Source organism: Saccopteryx leptura, chromosome 6 (assembly GCF_036850995.1).
Source record: "Saccopteryx leptura isolate mSacLep1 chromosome 6, mSacLep1_pri_phased_curated, whole genome shotgun sequence".
In the NCBI taxonomy this organism is placed as follows: domain Eukaryota; kingdom Metazoa; phylum Chordata; class Mammalia; order Chiroptera; family Emballonuridae; genus Saccopteryx; species Saccopteryx leptura.
Genome location: NC_089508.1, coordinates 147,073,739 through 147,089,793, shown reverse-complemented (window position 1 = coordinate 147,089,793; position 16,055 = coordinate 147,073,739). Strand labels below are relative to the sequence as shown.

The 16,055-nt window shown below is 41.4% G+C and overlaps 1 long non-coding RNA gene across 1 annotated transcript in view; it reads left to right on the top strand.

Moving 5' to 3' along the window:
• The first annotated feature begins 536 nt into the window (after positions 1-536).
• LOC136376474 (uncharacterized) overlaps positions 537-16,055 on the top strand; it is a 37,575-nt gene continuing 22,056 nt past the window's right edge. The window contains exon 1 of the long non-coding RNA XR_010746184.1: positions 537-642. This is a non-coding gene — a long non-coding RNA (uncharacterized lncRNA). The remainder of the gene's footprint in view (positions 643-16,055) is intronic.

Sequence of the window (16,055 nt, the reverse complement as noted above, 5' to 3'; positions counted from 1 at the left end):
TTAATTTCATATCTTTTACCATGAGAAAAAGGTAGTAACTGTTATTACTTATATTGGCTCTTTGAAACTTGTTTGTATTAAAACAATATGAATCTTCTTGAGTTTGTAGTTTCCTAATACCATCTATTTAATGCTGATTATTTCACAGTTGTGGTGTGGCTTCATCTGACATTCCACCTGTGAATACTAGTTACCATTGACTCTCACTGTGCTTTATTGATGATGATCACAAATGGAAGCTTTAGCCAGGGTGTGTAGAGAAATGAATGATAATTCGATTTTGGTCATGTTGATGTATTTCTCATGATTTTGTAGTGTAAACAGAAAACACACCTTACATAAATTCTCTGGAGCCTTTTAGGCCAAGTCACTGCATTCTTGGAATATGATTTCTTCTACTGTTGGTGGCACTCAGCCTTCCATGTGGTAGTCAGTGAAGTGAAGAAGACAGGCCAGTAGTCAATGGATAGAGTAACTGGAGCTCAAGAAGCCAATACATGGAATCTTCAATCTTTTTCCCATAGGGGCTGGAGCAGACCTGGGAGACGGGACAGATTCAGATATCGATCACTGGATAAAGAAGACTTTAGTTAAAAGGACCTGTTGGCATTGTTAAACTATGGTTTCAAAGCCCCTGGGAAGGTAGGTGTGACCACTCTGGAAGCCATGCTGCCAGACAAAACGGAGAGAGCCTGTAAGGCTGTGGGGAGGTCCTGGGTGCCAGCAACAGTGGTGGCATGGGGCAAAAGAAGCCTGCTGCCACTCCTGCTGCCTTTAGTCACTGTATACTGGAAGCAGTATGGTGGTCATAGCATAAATAGCAAGATCTAATCAATGGGCTCACACCAGTGGCTCAAACTCATGGGTCAGCAGTAAATAGTCAGTATCCCAGAATTCTGAACTTGTCCTATATCCAACACAAATTAGAACCACCCAAAATCACCATGTCATGACCACTTTTCTGGCCCAATCTCAAAAGAGGTAGTTTCTAGTCAATAGGAGCAATTAGCTCATGTGGCTACCCACTAGGACAGATCCAAGTAGTAGGACAATAGGACCCCAGATCACCTTACACCTGAAAGTCCTAATGTTACTCCAGGCATCTGGTTGACCCCAAATAGGAGGAGTTTCAGAGGATTGAAGAGCTACTGAAGAGAAGCAAGATCTAGGCCCAGATCAAGCTGCATCAGGGCTCAGGGACCCCACTTGAATGGCAACTTTGGTGGGGGTGAAGGTGGGGGACTCACATTCAAAAGTGTGTCTCTCTGTTCCCTCTTCCACCTTCCCTTCTTCATGCTTACCCAGGTCTAGGGGTGGTACTGTCTGACTCTACAGCTCAGAGCCTAGCAAAATCAAATTTAATTTTACTTTAGACCTTTGCCTCAAACTTATTAGTCAGCAAATCAGACCTTTGCTAACTAAGTCTCTGGGTTATAAATATTCTGTATCTTTCCATACTCTTATCAGCACAAAGCAGCTACACAAAAGAGTAGCTTGCTAAACAAAGTGCTTTTTAAACCCAAGTGACTTACTTCTCAGTTTTCTTTTCTTTTTATTTATTTTATTCTTATCAGGTGAGAGGCAGGGAGGCAGAGAGACAGACTCCTGCATGTGCCCCAACCAGGATCTACCCAGCAACCCTATCTGAGACTGATGCTCTCTGCCCATCTGGGGCTGCTGCTCTGTTGCTCAGCAACAGAGCTCCTTTAGCACCTGAGGCAAGGCCACGGAGCCATCCTCAGCACCCAGGGTCAACTTGCTCATTTGAGCCATGTTGTGGGAGAGGGAGAGAAAGAGAGAGGAGGGGGAGGGGAAGGGTGGAGAAGCAGATGGGCGCTTCTCCTGTGCACCCTGACTGGGAATTGAACCCAGGACATCCACACACTGAGCCGACGCTCTACCACTGAGCCAACTGGTCCGGGCCCAGTTTTCTTTTAATTAAAGCTGATTTTCTTTTAAAAGGAGACTTATATTTCGGATATTGTATTTTCCTTTTCCAAAGCAAGGGCTTAGTTACACTATTCCGTGGGCTAGATTGCAGATTTCCTGGTACTAAGGCCAAGATCACCAGGACACACAGACCACATCTATATTCTCTTCTAAGTGCTGGAAGCCACAGGCAACAAGGAAAGAGTGAGCTCAAGCTCCCTCTTCAACTGTCCACATCCCATCCTGAAATACCAATGGGCTCTCCCTGACCATCCTCTCTGTCTACTGTTGAGCAGCTTTGCTGGGAGCTCCTGAGTTTAGAATTTTTGGTTTATGTATGGCTTTGTATTTTGCTCCTCTCCTACTTTTATTCCCTCTAATTATTCTTGATACCTGGGCAGAGTCCAAGTGTATACTTTTAGAAAAAGATAGCATACTCACAAAACTTTGTAAAAAATAAATTTCCAAATTTAAGTATATTCCCATAAACCAATGCTACAATGTCTGCAATGTTTTCTCATTTAGTTAAATTTGAGATCTGCAGTGCCATGCCTCAGAGCTCCAGGCAGTCCCTGACTTTCACACTTTCACATGGTCTGCCCACTATCACAATGGATCACTGGAATTGTGTGGGTCAGGGCATCTGCACTACAGCTGACAAACAAATGTAAAGCCACGTTGTGAGCGCTTCTGTCTGCCTACCAGCATTCTATTTGCGCCTGTCATTATTTGTGGGTGTTCACACAGTTATTTGACTATAAATGGCTTTTTGCTTCTATTATCTTGTAAAACTGTCTGGAAGGTGGCAAAATGAAATGGACAGCACCAGCGATGATTCAGGTATGCCGAGGGCAGGTCTCCACAACCTTCAGTCAGATGCTCCGAGGATGTGAACTGGTGTCTGTGAATTTAGTAGCAGAGGAAGAGGACCAACTGGAGAGCACAGATGACATTCGGCAATGTCATGAAAGGCAAGGGGCGTCTATGGAGGAACTGGGGTGCCTGCATGAGTGCTGAATGAGAATGGGGGTTGATGCAAATGCAGGGAAAGTCCACAAGGCTATAGCAACAGAGCTTCCCACTCCCTCTTCCTGGAGAAGATGATGGCTGGCCACCATTCACTCTTGAAAAACATTTTAAGAAAGTTTATCTGACACCATTAAATGGAATCAGTAGGTCCTATCCTAGTTCCAAATAAGTTTTTTGTCTAGGCTGAGATAACTTGAAGTTAAGGTAGGTAAAGAATTATTTCAAAACATGTTTATCTATAAGTTTATTATTTTTAATGTATTAAATAGTATGTAAACATTGCATATTCAAGCAAAAAAATCATTTTCCAAATGACAATTACAGATTTTATAAAGTTCTGGGCTCTCTAAAAGCAGAACCTTTTGTGTTTGACTTTCAGACTTGCAAATATATTTTCAGGGATTCATTATATATATAAATGTAAGGGACTTTAATTATATGTTACTTATTGGGGAACCATCTATCTCTCTCATTAAGGACACTGTAGTGTTCTTTGAAAAAAGAATATTCCCTCTTATTGTGCAAATGTTGAATTTAATTTGTTTGTTTTCATAAGTGAATGAAGCAGAAGTGCCCTTCGGTATCAAGCTCACTTGCTCACTGGCTTTCTGGCTGGTGACTGCTGCTGGAGGCATTTAAAAGGCAACAAGCAAATAACACTCGAAGCTACTGACAACTATAACTATGGACATGACCATGTCCTAGAAATATTGTCACCATGATTCAAGCAGAACTCATCATTTTATATTGAAGAAACTAAAAATAAGATGCTGTTTAGTCTTTATAGAAAAAATGGAGGCAGACCCTCCTCCCATCCCATGGCTGCTTTTTCCTGGAGTCTCAGGTTCAAAAAAAATTAGGACCTTAAAAAAATGCTCTCAACCCTGGCCGGTTGGCTCAGTGGTAGAGTGTCAGCCAGGTGTATGGAAGTCCTAGGTTTGATTCCCGGTCAAAGCACACAGGAGAAGCATCCATGTGCTTTTCTGCCCCCCCATCTCTCCTCTCTCTCTCTCTCTCTCTCTCTCTCTTCCCCTCCCATAGCCAAGGCTCCACTAGAGCAAGTTGGCCTGGGTGCTGATAAGGATGACTCCATAGCCTCCACCTCAGGTGCTAGAATGGCTCTGGTTGCAACGGAGCCATGCCTCAGATGGGCAGAGCATCGCCCCCTGGTGGGCATGCCGGTGGATTCTGGTCAGGTGCATGTGGTAGCCTGTCACTCTGCCTCCCCACTTTTCACTTCAGAAAAATACAAAAAAAATGCTCTCTAGTCAATGACTAAGCATTTAATGATATCAAAATAAAACTCTCTAGTATAAAGCTTATTTGCATTTTGAAGAAACGTAAAACATAAATTTAAAAATTTAAATATTTAATAATTGCACCCATTTGATTTTCTGGTTTTGGCTGTGTTTGAAAGTATTTGGTGGCTTTTGAACCAGATTCCCAGTGGAAACTGAAGGTATTCCCATAACAGACAATGCAATTAATTTTATTTATTTATTTATTTAATTATTTATTTAATTCAAGGAGAGGAGGAGAGGCAGAGAGACAGACTGCTACATGCATCCCAGCCAGGATTTACCTGGCAAGCCCACTAGGGGGCGATGCTGTACCTGTCTGGGGCATTGTTAGCACATAAGTCATAATAACTGGAAGCTCATACACCAACTACATGTGCTGGGAGAAGCTCACAGGCTTGAGACAGACATAAAGTGAAACAAATAAAAACACTCCGACAGTGGAAGTGGAATGATGATAAAAGGTGGCTCCAACTGAAATTCTGCAGCAGATTTGAATTCCCAAATCTTTTTTTTTTATAAATAAAATTTTATTTTAATGGGGTGACATCAATAAATCAGGGTACATATATTCAAAGAAAACATTTCCAGGTTATCTTGTCATTTAGTTCTGTTGCATACCCATCACCCAAAGAGAGATTGTCCTCCATCACCCTCTATCCAGTTTTCTTTGTACCCCTCCCCCTCCCCCTCCCTCCTCCCCTCCCCCCACCCCCCTGTAACCACCCCACTCCTGTCCATGTCTGTTAGTCTCATTTTTATGTCCCACCAATGTATGGAATCCTGCAGTTCTTGTTTTTTTCTGATTCACTTATTTCACTCCACATAATGTTATCAAGATTCCACCATTCTGCTGTAAGTGATCCGATGTCATCATTTCTTCTAGCTGAATAGTATACCATGGTGTATATGTGCCCCATCTTCTTTATCCAGTCTTCTATCTTTTTTTACAGTGATTAAAAGCCTTTAAGTAAACTCTTGGCCAAAACAGCAAGAATCCATAAAAGAGTAGTGTCCTTAACATGTTCACCAAGTCCAAGTTGGCCCCATCACCATGCCAAATCCCTGAAAAATGCAACCCAACCACAGTTCAGTCTGTTAGGATCTGTCACAGGGAGCAGGAGTCCAGGAAAAGTCCATAGCCAGGAAAAGTCCTCATGGCACTCGAATTGTTGTCACCATTCTATACTTTGCAGCTCATGTCCAAGTCCCAATGACCACTGCTTCTAGCTGGTAATGATTCAGGTAGACTGGAAAAGCCATTTGCAGCATGCGTGGATATGGCGCTTCTGTTCTCCTCTGCCTGGAGAGATGAGACCAGGTTGCTTTTCCCTGGAGCTCTGTGACTGTGGCATGGTAAAGAGAACCTTGGGGTACACTAAGCTGGGTGGCAAAGGTAAATTCATAATAGAAGTTGGCAAAAAGGGGAAAGAGAACTCTAAATTAGGAGTAGGTCCCAGCCTGAAATATGAGTGGGGCATTGAGGTAGGAGGGAAAAAGGAAACACTATATATTAAGCAAAGCAGCAGAAAATAGGACTATCAACACCCACAACAGAGATCTTTGAGGGAAGAATAAAAAACCTGACTATTCAGGCAAAACATAGTTAAGTGGCCCTTGTGCAAATGAGATCAGTTTACCTGCTTCTTGGAAGAAACACCCTAGGCTCGTCCACCATGTCGTAGATGGGGCTGACGGCCCTGGGCACCTTCAGCCTTCAGTGGCAAACCCCATCATCCTGGACAAGGTTAGGTCATAGGTGGCTGGAGCAGGGCTGGGAGAGACTGAACCCTCCCTTAGAGGAGCGAGGGGGAAGCCTACCTTCCAGTGTCCCTTTTTCCTCACAGCAGAGGCCTGTAAGCCTGGCAGGCTTTAGCTCAATGACCTTCCTTTCCACTATTGAAGCAGGACCCAGATGGCATCCTATGAGATCCCTTTGGGGCGTTGGAGCTTTTAAGGGTGTATCCTAAAAGCTGGTAGTTCCCCTGATCTTTATTGGGCTTTTTCTGCCTCTAGGTATCTTAAAAGCTATGCTCAGAAGATCTCGCTGAGGGGTTGGAGGATCCCCATCCACCTAAATAAATCTTTTCCATATATCTGGAGCTATTTGGAAAAAGTCAAAACAGTGTTATTAGCTGGATCTAATAAAGAAGGTAGTAGTTTGCAGGTGAAAAAGATTTGGTGTCTCGTTCATCAGCATTCAAAAGAAATGTAAATTTTTTTTTTTTTTAAGTAAGAAGCATGATAGGGTAGACCCGTAGGAGTTCCAGGATATGACTACCCCCTTTTCAATTTTTTTTTTTAATTTTTAGAGAGGAGAGAGAGTAAGAGAGAGGGGGGAGGGAGGAGCAGGAAGCACCAACTCCCACATGTGCCTTGACCAGGCAAGCCCAGGGTTTTGAACCGGTGACCTCAGCGTTCCAGGTCGATGCTTTATCCACTGCGCCACCACAGGTCTAAATTTTTTTTTAAATTGACCTTAAAATGTTTGCTGAGTACACTTTAATAATACCTTAAATTTAAAGATTGTAAGCATGGGCCCTGGCTGGTTGGCTCAGTGGTAGAGCATTGGCCTGGTGTGCAGAAGTCCCGGGTTCGATTCCCAGCCAGGGCACACAGGAGAGGCACCCATCTGCTTCTCCACCCCTACCCCTCTCTTTCATCTCTGTCTCTCTCTTCCCCTCCCGCAGTTGAGGCTCCATTGGAGGAAAGATGGCCCGGGCGCTGGGGATGGCTCCTTGGCCTCTGCCTCAGGCGCTAGAGTGGCTCTGGTTACAGCGGAGCGATGCCCCAGAGGGGCAGAGCATCACCCCCTGGTGGGCAGAGCGTCACCCCCTGGTGGGCGTGCTGGGTGGATCCCAATCGGACGCATGAGGGAGTCTGTCTGACTGTCTCTTCCCATTTCCAGCTTCAGAAAAAAAAATATATATTGTAAGCATGCATGACAAAATACAGTAAATGCTTTTGCTCCATATGCAGGAGCATTTTCAGTTTAGCCAGTTTAGGAAATCCAATAATAGAACAATGCACACAGACAATGAGCTATAACATGCTCTCCTGTTCTGACAGAGGTTACTATATATCCGGAATATGTATCCACTGTAATGTGGACATACGACTGTTTGCCAAATGAAGGTATCTGAGTAATATCCATCTTCCAAAGTTGTCCTGGAAGGGGTCCTTGAGGAATAACTCCAAATGAAGGGGCAGTATAGGACCCCTTGGACAGGATTTCCCAATCTGCCGTGCTGCTTCCCAAGAAAGTTGAAACTGTTTACACCGGGCTGCAGCGTTCTGGTGATGAATAGTATGAGACTGACTTGCTCGGTCTGTCATGGTTGCTCCATATAATTTTCTTTTGGGTAGCTTAATCAACAAGGGCATTCCTAGGCCCTGGCCAGTTGGCTCAGTGGTAGAGCATCGGCCTGGTGTACAGGATTCCCGGGTTCAATTCCCAGTCAGAGCACACAGAAGAAGCGCCCATCTACTTCTCCACCCCTCCCTTCTCCTTCCTCTCTGTCTCTTTCTTCCCCTCCCACAGCCAAGGCTCCACCAGAGCAAATCCACCCCGGGCACTAAGGATGGCCCCATGGCCTCTGCCTCCGGCTCTAGAATGGCTCTGGTTGCAGCAGAGCAACACCCCAGATGGGCAGAGCATTCCCCCCTGGTAGGCATGCCAGGCGGATCCTGGTCAGGCACATGTGGGAGTCTGTCTGACTGCCTCCCCATTTCCATCTTCAGAAAAATACAAAAAATAAATAAAGAAAAGAAAAAATACAACAACAACCAAAAAAAAAAAAAAGGGCATTCCCTTGTGCTAAAACTCCAGGGAGCATGGAATGAGCTTGAGTATGTCCTATGAAACATGGAGCTCGAGAGATGACATCAGAGTAATGGCGTGGTAGGAAGCGATACCGATAAATCCCCCCCAAAACTCAACAAGATCTTCAACCAGAAACAGAAAAACCTATCCTTGGAGCCTCCAGATGTTTCGCAATACACCCGAAGGTATGGTCGAGCGAAAAATTGGCTAAATATATAATCAAACCCCGAAGGAAAGAGGGAGTAAGAAATGCTCCACCTTCCTCACTAACCTAAACAGGGCGGCTTTCACTGGGAACTGAGAATATAGAAACTGAGGCAGGCAAAGGGGGTGAATAGATCCAGGTCGCGGCAAAAACGGCCGAACCAGTCTGTGGCACAGAGATCCAGGCCGAGGAAAAACTGTTCCTGTTACAACCCGGGCAATACAAGCTAACAGTTGCGCCAAACCCAGACAAAGAAAGACAAGCGGGGCAGCCATTTTCCCCGATCTCCGGGTCGGCGCGTGCAGAGTGTGGGCGAGAGATTCCTTCCAAAGCCCTGAGAGTGTGCGCCCGTGTTGTCCCACAGAGAGGCAGAGTCAGAGGCCTTTGTGTGGGCCGAAAGCGGAATCTCCGGGCCGCCCTAGCACCCTGGGAAAGCCACGCATGGGGACAGAACGAGAACTAATTCCAACGCCAGAACTTTTCCGTGCGAGTGGGGGTTACACTCAGGTGAGACTGCTGGCCTGATATCCTGGTCGGTGCGCATGGAGAGTTAGCGAGAGATTGCTCCCAGCACCTCAGGAGTGGGTGCCCGTGTTACCCCACAGAGGGGCAGAGTCAGAGGCCTCTGTGTGGGCTGAAAGCGGAATCTCCGGGCCACCCCAGCGCCCTGAGAAAGCTGCACATGGGGACGAAGCGAGAGCCAATTCCAACACTGGAACTTTTCCGTGCGGGTGGGAGTTTCACTCAGAGGGTGAGGCGGCTGGCCTGATATCCTGGTCTGCACATGCAGATAGTGAGCGAGAGATTCCTCTGAGTGCCTCGGCAGTGCCTGCCCGTGTTATCCCACAGAGGGGCAGAGTCAGGGGCCTTTGTGTGGGCCAAAAAGCGGAATCTCGGGCCGCCCCAGCGCCTTGAAAATAGCCGTGCCCAGGGACGGTGCGAGAGCCAATTCCAATGATGGAACTTTTCTGTGCGGGTGGAGGTTTTACTCAGAGTGTGAGACTGCTGGCCTGATATCCTGATCTGCGCGCGCAGATAGTGGGCGAGAGATTCCTCCAAGTGCCTTGGCAATGAGCGCCCATGTTATCCCACAGAGTGGCAGAACCAGAGGTCTTTGAGTGGGTGGAAGCCCCGCCTGATTATGCTAGCAGCTCTGACTGACTGAGCCTTACCCAGAGCCCTGTGCTGAGTGGGAATAGAGTGGGGAGTTGCCTGCTCTTTGAGCCTCTTACTATCCAGGCAGAGGCAGCAGCAACCCCATAGCTGGATTATCAGGCTACTAATTGAGGAAGGAAAGACTAGGAGAAAGGCTCCAGGAACACGGACTCTCTCACTGGTGGAGCCTATAAATGCTAATGAGCCTCGACTGTCAACGAGACTGAAGCACAATACACGACATCGCCATAGAGACTTATCAACTGCAAACTTCTACCTGAGCATGCCAAAGGGGCAGAACCCGGGGTACAGAGTCACTGACCAGGAAGAGGGAGAGAAAAGAAATAGCAAGAAGATAACCTCTCAAAATTAAGAATAATCTGCAGACTTTATAGCCTATCTCATTTTATTATATTTGTTCATTTGTTTCTCTTATCTTCATTCTTGATATTTTTTATTCCTCCTCCAATTTGGTCATTTAACTCTCTGCTGGTCTTACTCTTTCCTCTCCTTGAACTACACTACCCATAAGTGTTACATCTCCCATTATCTTTTCTTTCCTCTTCCTTTCACTCTATGAGTGTTGCACTCCAAAACCCTTAACTCTCTCTCTCTCTCCTCTTTTTTATTTTTTCTTCTTTTAGTGGTTCCCTCTTTTTTCTCTCTCTCTCTCTCTCTTTCTTTTCTCCCTCTATATTAGTTTCTTCCTTTCTCCTTTACGTCTCCTCTCATTCAAACCTCAATAACAAAAAAATTATCTTATCTGGGATTCAAACTTATGTTTGTGGCATTTTGGAGGGTTTTTACTTCACCTTTTTAACAAACTAGCAGTGCTCCCATCCCTGGCTCTCCACTTTATCTAGTTCTTGTTCCACTAAATACAATAGTAATTTTTTAACTTATCCCCCCATTTTCCTGTTTCCCTCTTATTCCTCTCATCATAACTCTTAATCAACCAACACCTAAAAGCAAATCATTTTATTCTTGACCCAATTTTTTTCTTATTCGCTTTTTGTGGGTCCATATGCCCTTTTTCTTTCTTTTTTTTTTTTTTTTGCCCCTTTATTACTTCTCCCCAATTCAGGCCCTCCATTACAGGCATTGTTTGTTCTATTTAGTACAATATAATTCACAGTTCACCACAAGATTTTCTGAAGAAAGAGGGGAGAGGAGAGTAGAGAAAAAAAGGAGGGGGGGGAAATTATTTCCCTCTTTTTTAAAAATTTCTATTTTATTTTTCTTTATTTCTTAATTAATTTTTTTTAAAAAAATACAACTCTTTTCAATTTTTTATTTTTTTTTAACTTTTTATACTTTATTAAATTTCATTAATACTATCAACAAAACCACCCTCAGATGCCATTAAGGAAGAGAAAATCGAATATCATGGATACAAAAGAAAGAGAGGTAACACAGCTAGATGAGGAAAAATCTATGGATAAAAAATTTAATATATTGGAAACCTTGGAGATAAATGACAGAGAATTTAAGATAGAAATCCTAAAAACCCTCCGAGATATACAAGAAAACACAGAAAGGCAATTTAGGGAGCTCAGAAAACAACTCAACGAACACAAAGAATATATTTCCAAGGAAATTAAAACTATAAAAACAAATCAAAAAGGGATGAAAAACTCAATTCACGAGCTGAAAAACGAGATAATAAGCTTAGCTAATAGAACAGGCCAGAGAGAAGAGGGGATTATTAAAATAGAAGACAAACAACTTGAGGCACAACACAAAGAAGAAGAAAGAGACTCAAAAATTAAAAAAAATGAGATAGCCCTACAAGAATTATCTGACTCCATCAAAAAGAATAACATAAGAATAATAGGTATATCAGAGGGAGAAGAGAGAGAAAATGGAATGGAGAACATACTCAAACAAATAATAGATGAGAACTTCCCAAACCTGTGGAAAGAACTAAAGCCTCAAATTCAAGAAGCAAAAAAACCTCCGAGTTTTCTTAACCCCAACAAACCTTCTCCAAGGCATATCATAATGAAATCGGCACAAACCGACGGCAAAGAAAAAATTCTCAAGGAAGCCAGGGAAAAGAAGAGTACAACATATAAAGGAAGGCCCATTAGATTATCATCAGATTTCTCAGCAGAAACTCTACAAGATAGAAGAGAGTGGACCCCAATATTTAAAGTCCTGAAAGAGAGGAACTTCCAGCCATGAATATTATACCCATCAAAGCTATCCTTTAAATATGAAGGAGAAATAAAAACATTGACAGATACAGAAAAGATGAGGGAATTTATAATTAAAGAAACACCACTCCAGGAATTACTAAAGGGAGTTCTCCAATCAGATACAAAGAACAACAACAAAAAAAAAAAACAAAGCCACAAGTAAAAGTTCCAAGAAGAACACAATAAAACCAAATTTAAACTGTGACAGCAACAAAAAGAAAGGGGGGGAGAGGATGGAGATTAACGGTAGCAAAGGACGATGGACTGCAAAAGTACTCACAAAATAGTGCACTAAAATGAACAAGGTAGGAACCCTTTTCATTACTTAAAGGTAACCATTATTGAAAAAACCATCACAGAAGCACATGAAATAAAAAAGATAGCAACAGAGGAAAGATGTATGGAATACAACCAAATAAAAACAAAAGATAGAAAAACAAAAGAGAAGGATCAAACAAGACACAAAACTAACAGAAAGCAATATATAAAATGGCAATAGAAAACTCACAAGTGTCAATAATTACACTAAATGTAAACGGATTAAACTCACCAATAAAAAGGCACAGAGTAGCAGAATGCATTAAAAAAGAAAATCCAACTGTATGCTGCCTACAGGAAACTCATCTAAGTAACAAGGATAAAAACAAATTCAAAGTGAAAGGCTGGAAAACAATACTTCAAGCAAATAACATCCAAAAAAAAAGCAGGCGTAGCAATACTCATATCTGATAATGCTGACTACAAGACAGCAAAAGTACTCAGAGACAAAAATGGCCATTTCATAATGGCTAAGGAGACACTGAATCAAGAAGACCTAACAATTCTTAATATATATGCACCAAACCAAGGAGCACCAAAATATATAAGACAGCTACTTATTGACCTTAAAACAAAAACTGACAAAAATACAATCATACTTGGAGACCTCAATACACCGCTGACAGCTCTCGATCGGTCATCCAAACAGAGAATCAACAAAGATATAGTGGCCTTAAACAAAACACTAGAGCACCTGGATATGATAGACAACTACAGGACATTTCATCCCAAAGGGACTGAGTATACATTTTTCTCCAGTGTATATGAATCATTCCCAAGAACTGACCATATGTTGGGCCAGAAAAACATCAGCAAATTCAGAAAAATCGAAGTTGTACCAAGCATATTTTCTGATCATAAATCCTTGAAACTAGAATTCAACTGCAAAAAAGAAGAAAAAAAATCCCATAAAAATGTGGAAACTAAACAACATACTTTTAAAAAATGAGTGGGTCAAAGAAAAAATAAGTGCAGAGATCAAAAGATATATACAGACTAATGAAAATGACAATACGATATATCAGAATCTATGGGATGCAGGAAAAGCAGTGATAAGAGGGAAGTTCATATCACTTCAGGCATATATGAACAAACAAGAGAGAGCCCAAGTGAACCACTTAACTTCCCACCTTAAGGAACTAGAAAAAGAAGAACAAAGACAACCCAAAACCAGCCGAAGAAAGGAGATAATAAAAATCAGAGCAGAAATAAATGAAATAGAGAACAGAAAAACTATAGAAAAAATTAATAGAACAAGGAGCTGGTTCTTTGAAAAGATCAACAAAATTGACAAACCCTTGACAAGACTTACCAAGGAAAAAAGAGAAAGAACTCATGTAAACAAAATCCAAAATGAAAGAGGAGAAATGACAACAGACTCCATAGATATACAAAGAATTATTGTAGAATACTATGAAAAACTTTATGCCACTAAATTCAAAAACCTAGAAGAAATGGATAAATTCCTAGAACAGTACAACCTTCCTAGACTGAGTCAAGAAGAAGCAGAAAGCCTAAACAGGCCTATTAGTAGAGAAGAAATAGAAAAAAACATTAAAAACCTCCCCAAAAATAAAAGTCCAGGCCCTGACAGCTATACCAGCGAATTTTATCAAACATTCAAAGAAGACTTGGTTCCTATTCTACTCAAAGTCTTCCAAAAAATTGAAGAAGAAGCAATACTTCCAAACACATTTTATGAGGCCAACATAACCCTCATACCAAAACCAGGCAAGGATGGCACAAAAAAAGAAAACTACAGAACAATATCTCTAATAAATACAGATGCTAAAATACTAAACAAAATACTAGCAAATCGAATACAACAACATATTAAAACAATAATACATCATGATCAAGTGGGATTCATCCCAGAATCTCAAGGATGGTTCAACATACGTAAAACGGTTAACGTAATACACCATATCAACAAAACAAAGAACAAAAACCACATGATCTTATCAATAGACGCAGAAAAGGCTTTTGATAAAATACAACACAATTTTATGTTTAAGACTCTCAACAAAATGGGTACAGAAGGAAATATCTCAACATGATAAAGGCCATATATGATAAACCATCAGCCAACATCATATTAAATGGCACTAAACTGAAGGCTTTCCCCCATAAATCAGGAAAAGACAGGGTTGTCCACTCTCTCCACTCTTATTTAATGTAGTACAAGAGGTTCTAGCCAGAGCAATCAGACAAGACAAAGAAATAGAAGGCATCCATATCGGAAAAGAAGAAGTAAAGATCACTTTTTGCAGATGATATAATCCTATACATCGAAAATCCCAAAGAATCCACAAAAAGACTACTAGAAACAATAAGCCAATACAGTAAGGTCGCAGGATACAAAATTAACATACAGAAGTCAATAGCCTTTCTATATGCGAACAATGAAACATTTGAGAACAAACTCAAAAGAACAATCCCCTTCATGATTGCAACAACAAAAATAAAATACTTAGGAATAAACATAACAAAGAATGTAAAGGACTTATATAATGAAATCTATAAACCATTGTTAAGGGAAATCGAAAAAAATATAATGAGACGGAAGAAGATACCTTGTTCTTGGTTAGAAAGAATAAATATAATCAAGATGGCCATATTACCTAAAGCAATATGCAAATTTAATGCAATTCCCATCAAAATTCCAATGACATTTTTTAAAGAAATGGAACAAAAAAATCATCAGATTTATATGGAACTATAAAAAACCCTGAATAGCCAAAGCAATCCTAAAGAAAAAGAATGAAGCTGGAGGCATTACAATACCTAACTTCAAACTATATTATAGGGCCACGACAATCAAAACAGCATGGTATTGGCAGAAAAAAAGACACTCAGACCAAGGGAACAGAATAGAAAACCCAGAAATAAAACCACATATATATAGTCAAATAACTTTTGATAAAGGGGCCAACAACACACAATGGAGAAAAGAAAACCTCTTCAATAAATGGTGCTGGGAAAACTGGAAAGCCACATGCAAAAAATGAAACTGGACTACAGTCTGTCCCCCTGTACTAAAATTAACTCAAAATGGATCAAAGATCTAAACATAAGACCTGAAACAATTAAGTCCATAGAAGTAGACATAGGTACTAAACTCATGGACCTGGGTTTTAAAGAGCATTTTATGAATTTGACTCCAATGGCAAGAGAAGTGAAAGCAAAAATTAATGAATGGGACTACATCAGACTATGAAGATTTGCTCAGCAAGAGAAACTGATAACAAAATAAACAGACAGCCAACTAAATGGGAAAAGATATTTTCAAACAACAGCTCAGATAAGGGCCTAATATCCAAAATTTACAAAGAACTCATAAAACTCAACAACAAACAAACAAACAATCCAATAAAAAAATGGGAAGAGGACATGAACAGACACTTCTCCCAGGAAGAAATACAAATGGCCAATACATATATGAAAAGATGCTCATCTTTGTTAGTTATTAGAGAAATGCAAATCAAAACTGCAATGAGATATCACCTCACACCTGTTAGATTAGCTATTATTAACAATACAGGTAATAACAAATGTTGGAGAGGCTGTGGAGAAAAAGAAACCCTCATCCACTGTTGGTGGGAATGTAAAGTTGTACAACCATTATGAAAGAAAGTATGGTGGTTCCTCAAAAAACTAAAAATAGAATTACCTTATGATCCAGCAATCCTTCTACTGGGTATATACCCCAAAAACTCAGAAACATTGATATGTAAAGATACATGCAGCCCCATGTTCATTGCAGCATTGTTCACAGTGGCCAGGACATGGAAACAACCAAAAAGCCCGTCAATAGACGACTGGATAAAGAAGATGTGGCACATATACACTATGGAATACTACTCAGCCATAAGAAATGATGACATCGGATCATTTACAGCAAAATGGTGGGATCTTGATAACATGATACGAAGTGAAATATGTAAATCAGAAAAAACCAGGAACTGCATTATTCCATACGTAGGTGGGACATAAAAGTGAAACTAAGAGACATTGATAAGAGTGTGGTGGTTACGTGGGGAGAGGGGAGAGGGAGAGGGAAAGGGGGAGGGGGAGGGGCACAAAGAAAACGAGCTAGAAGG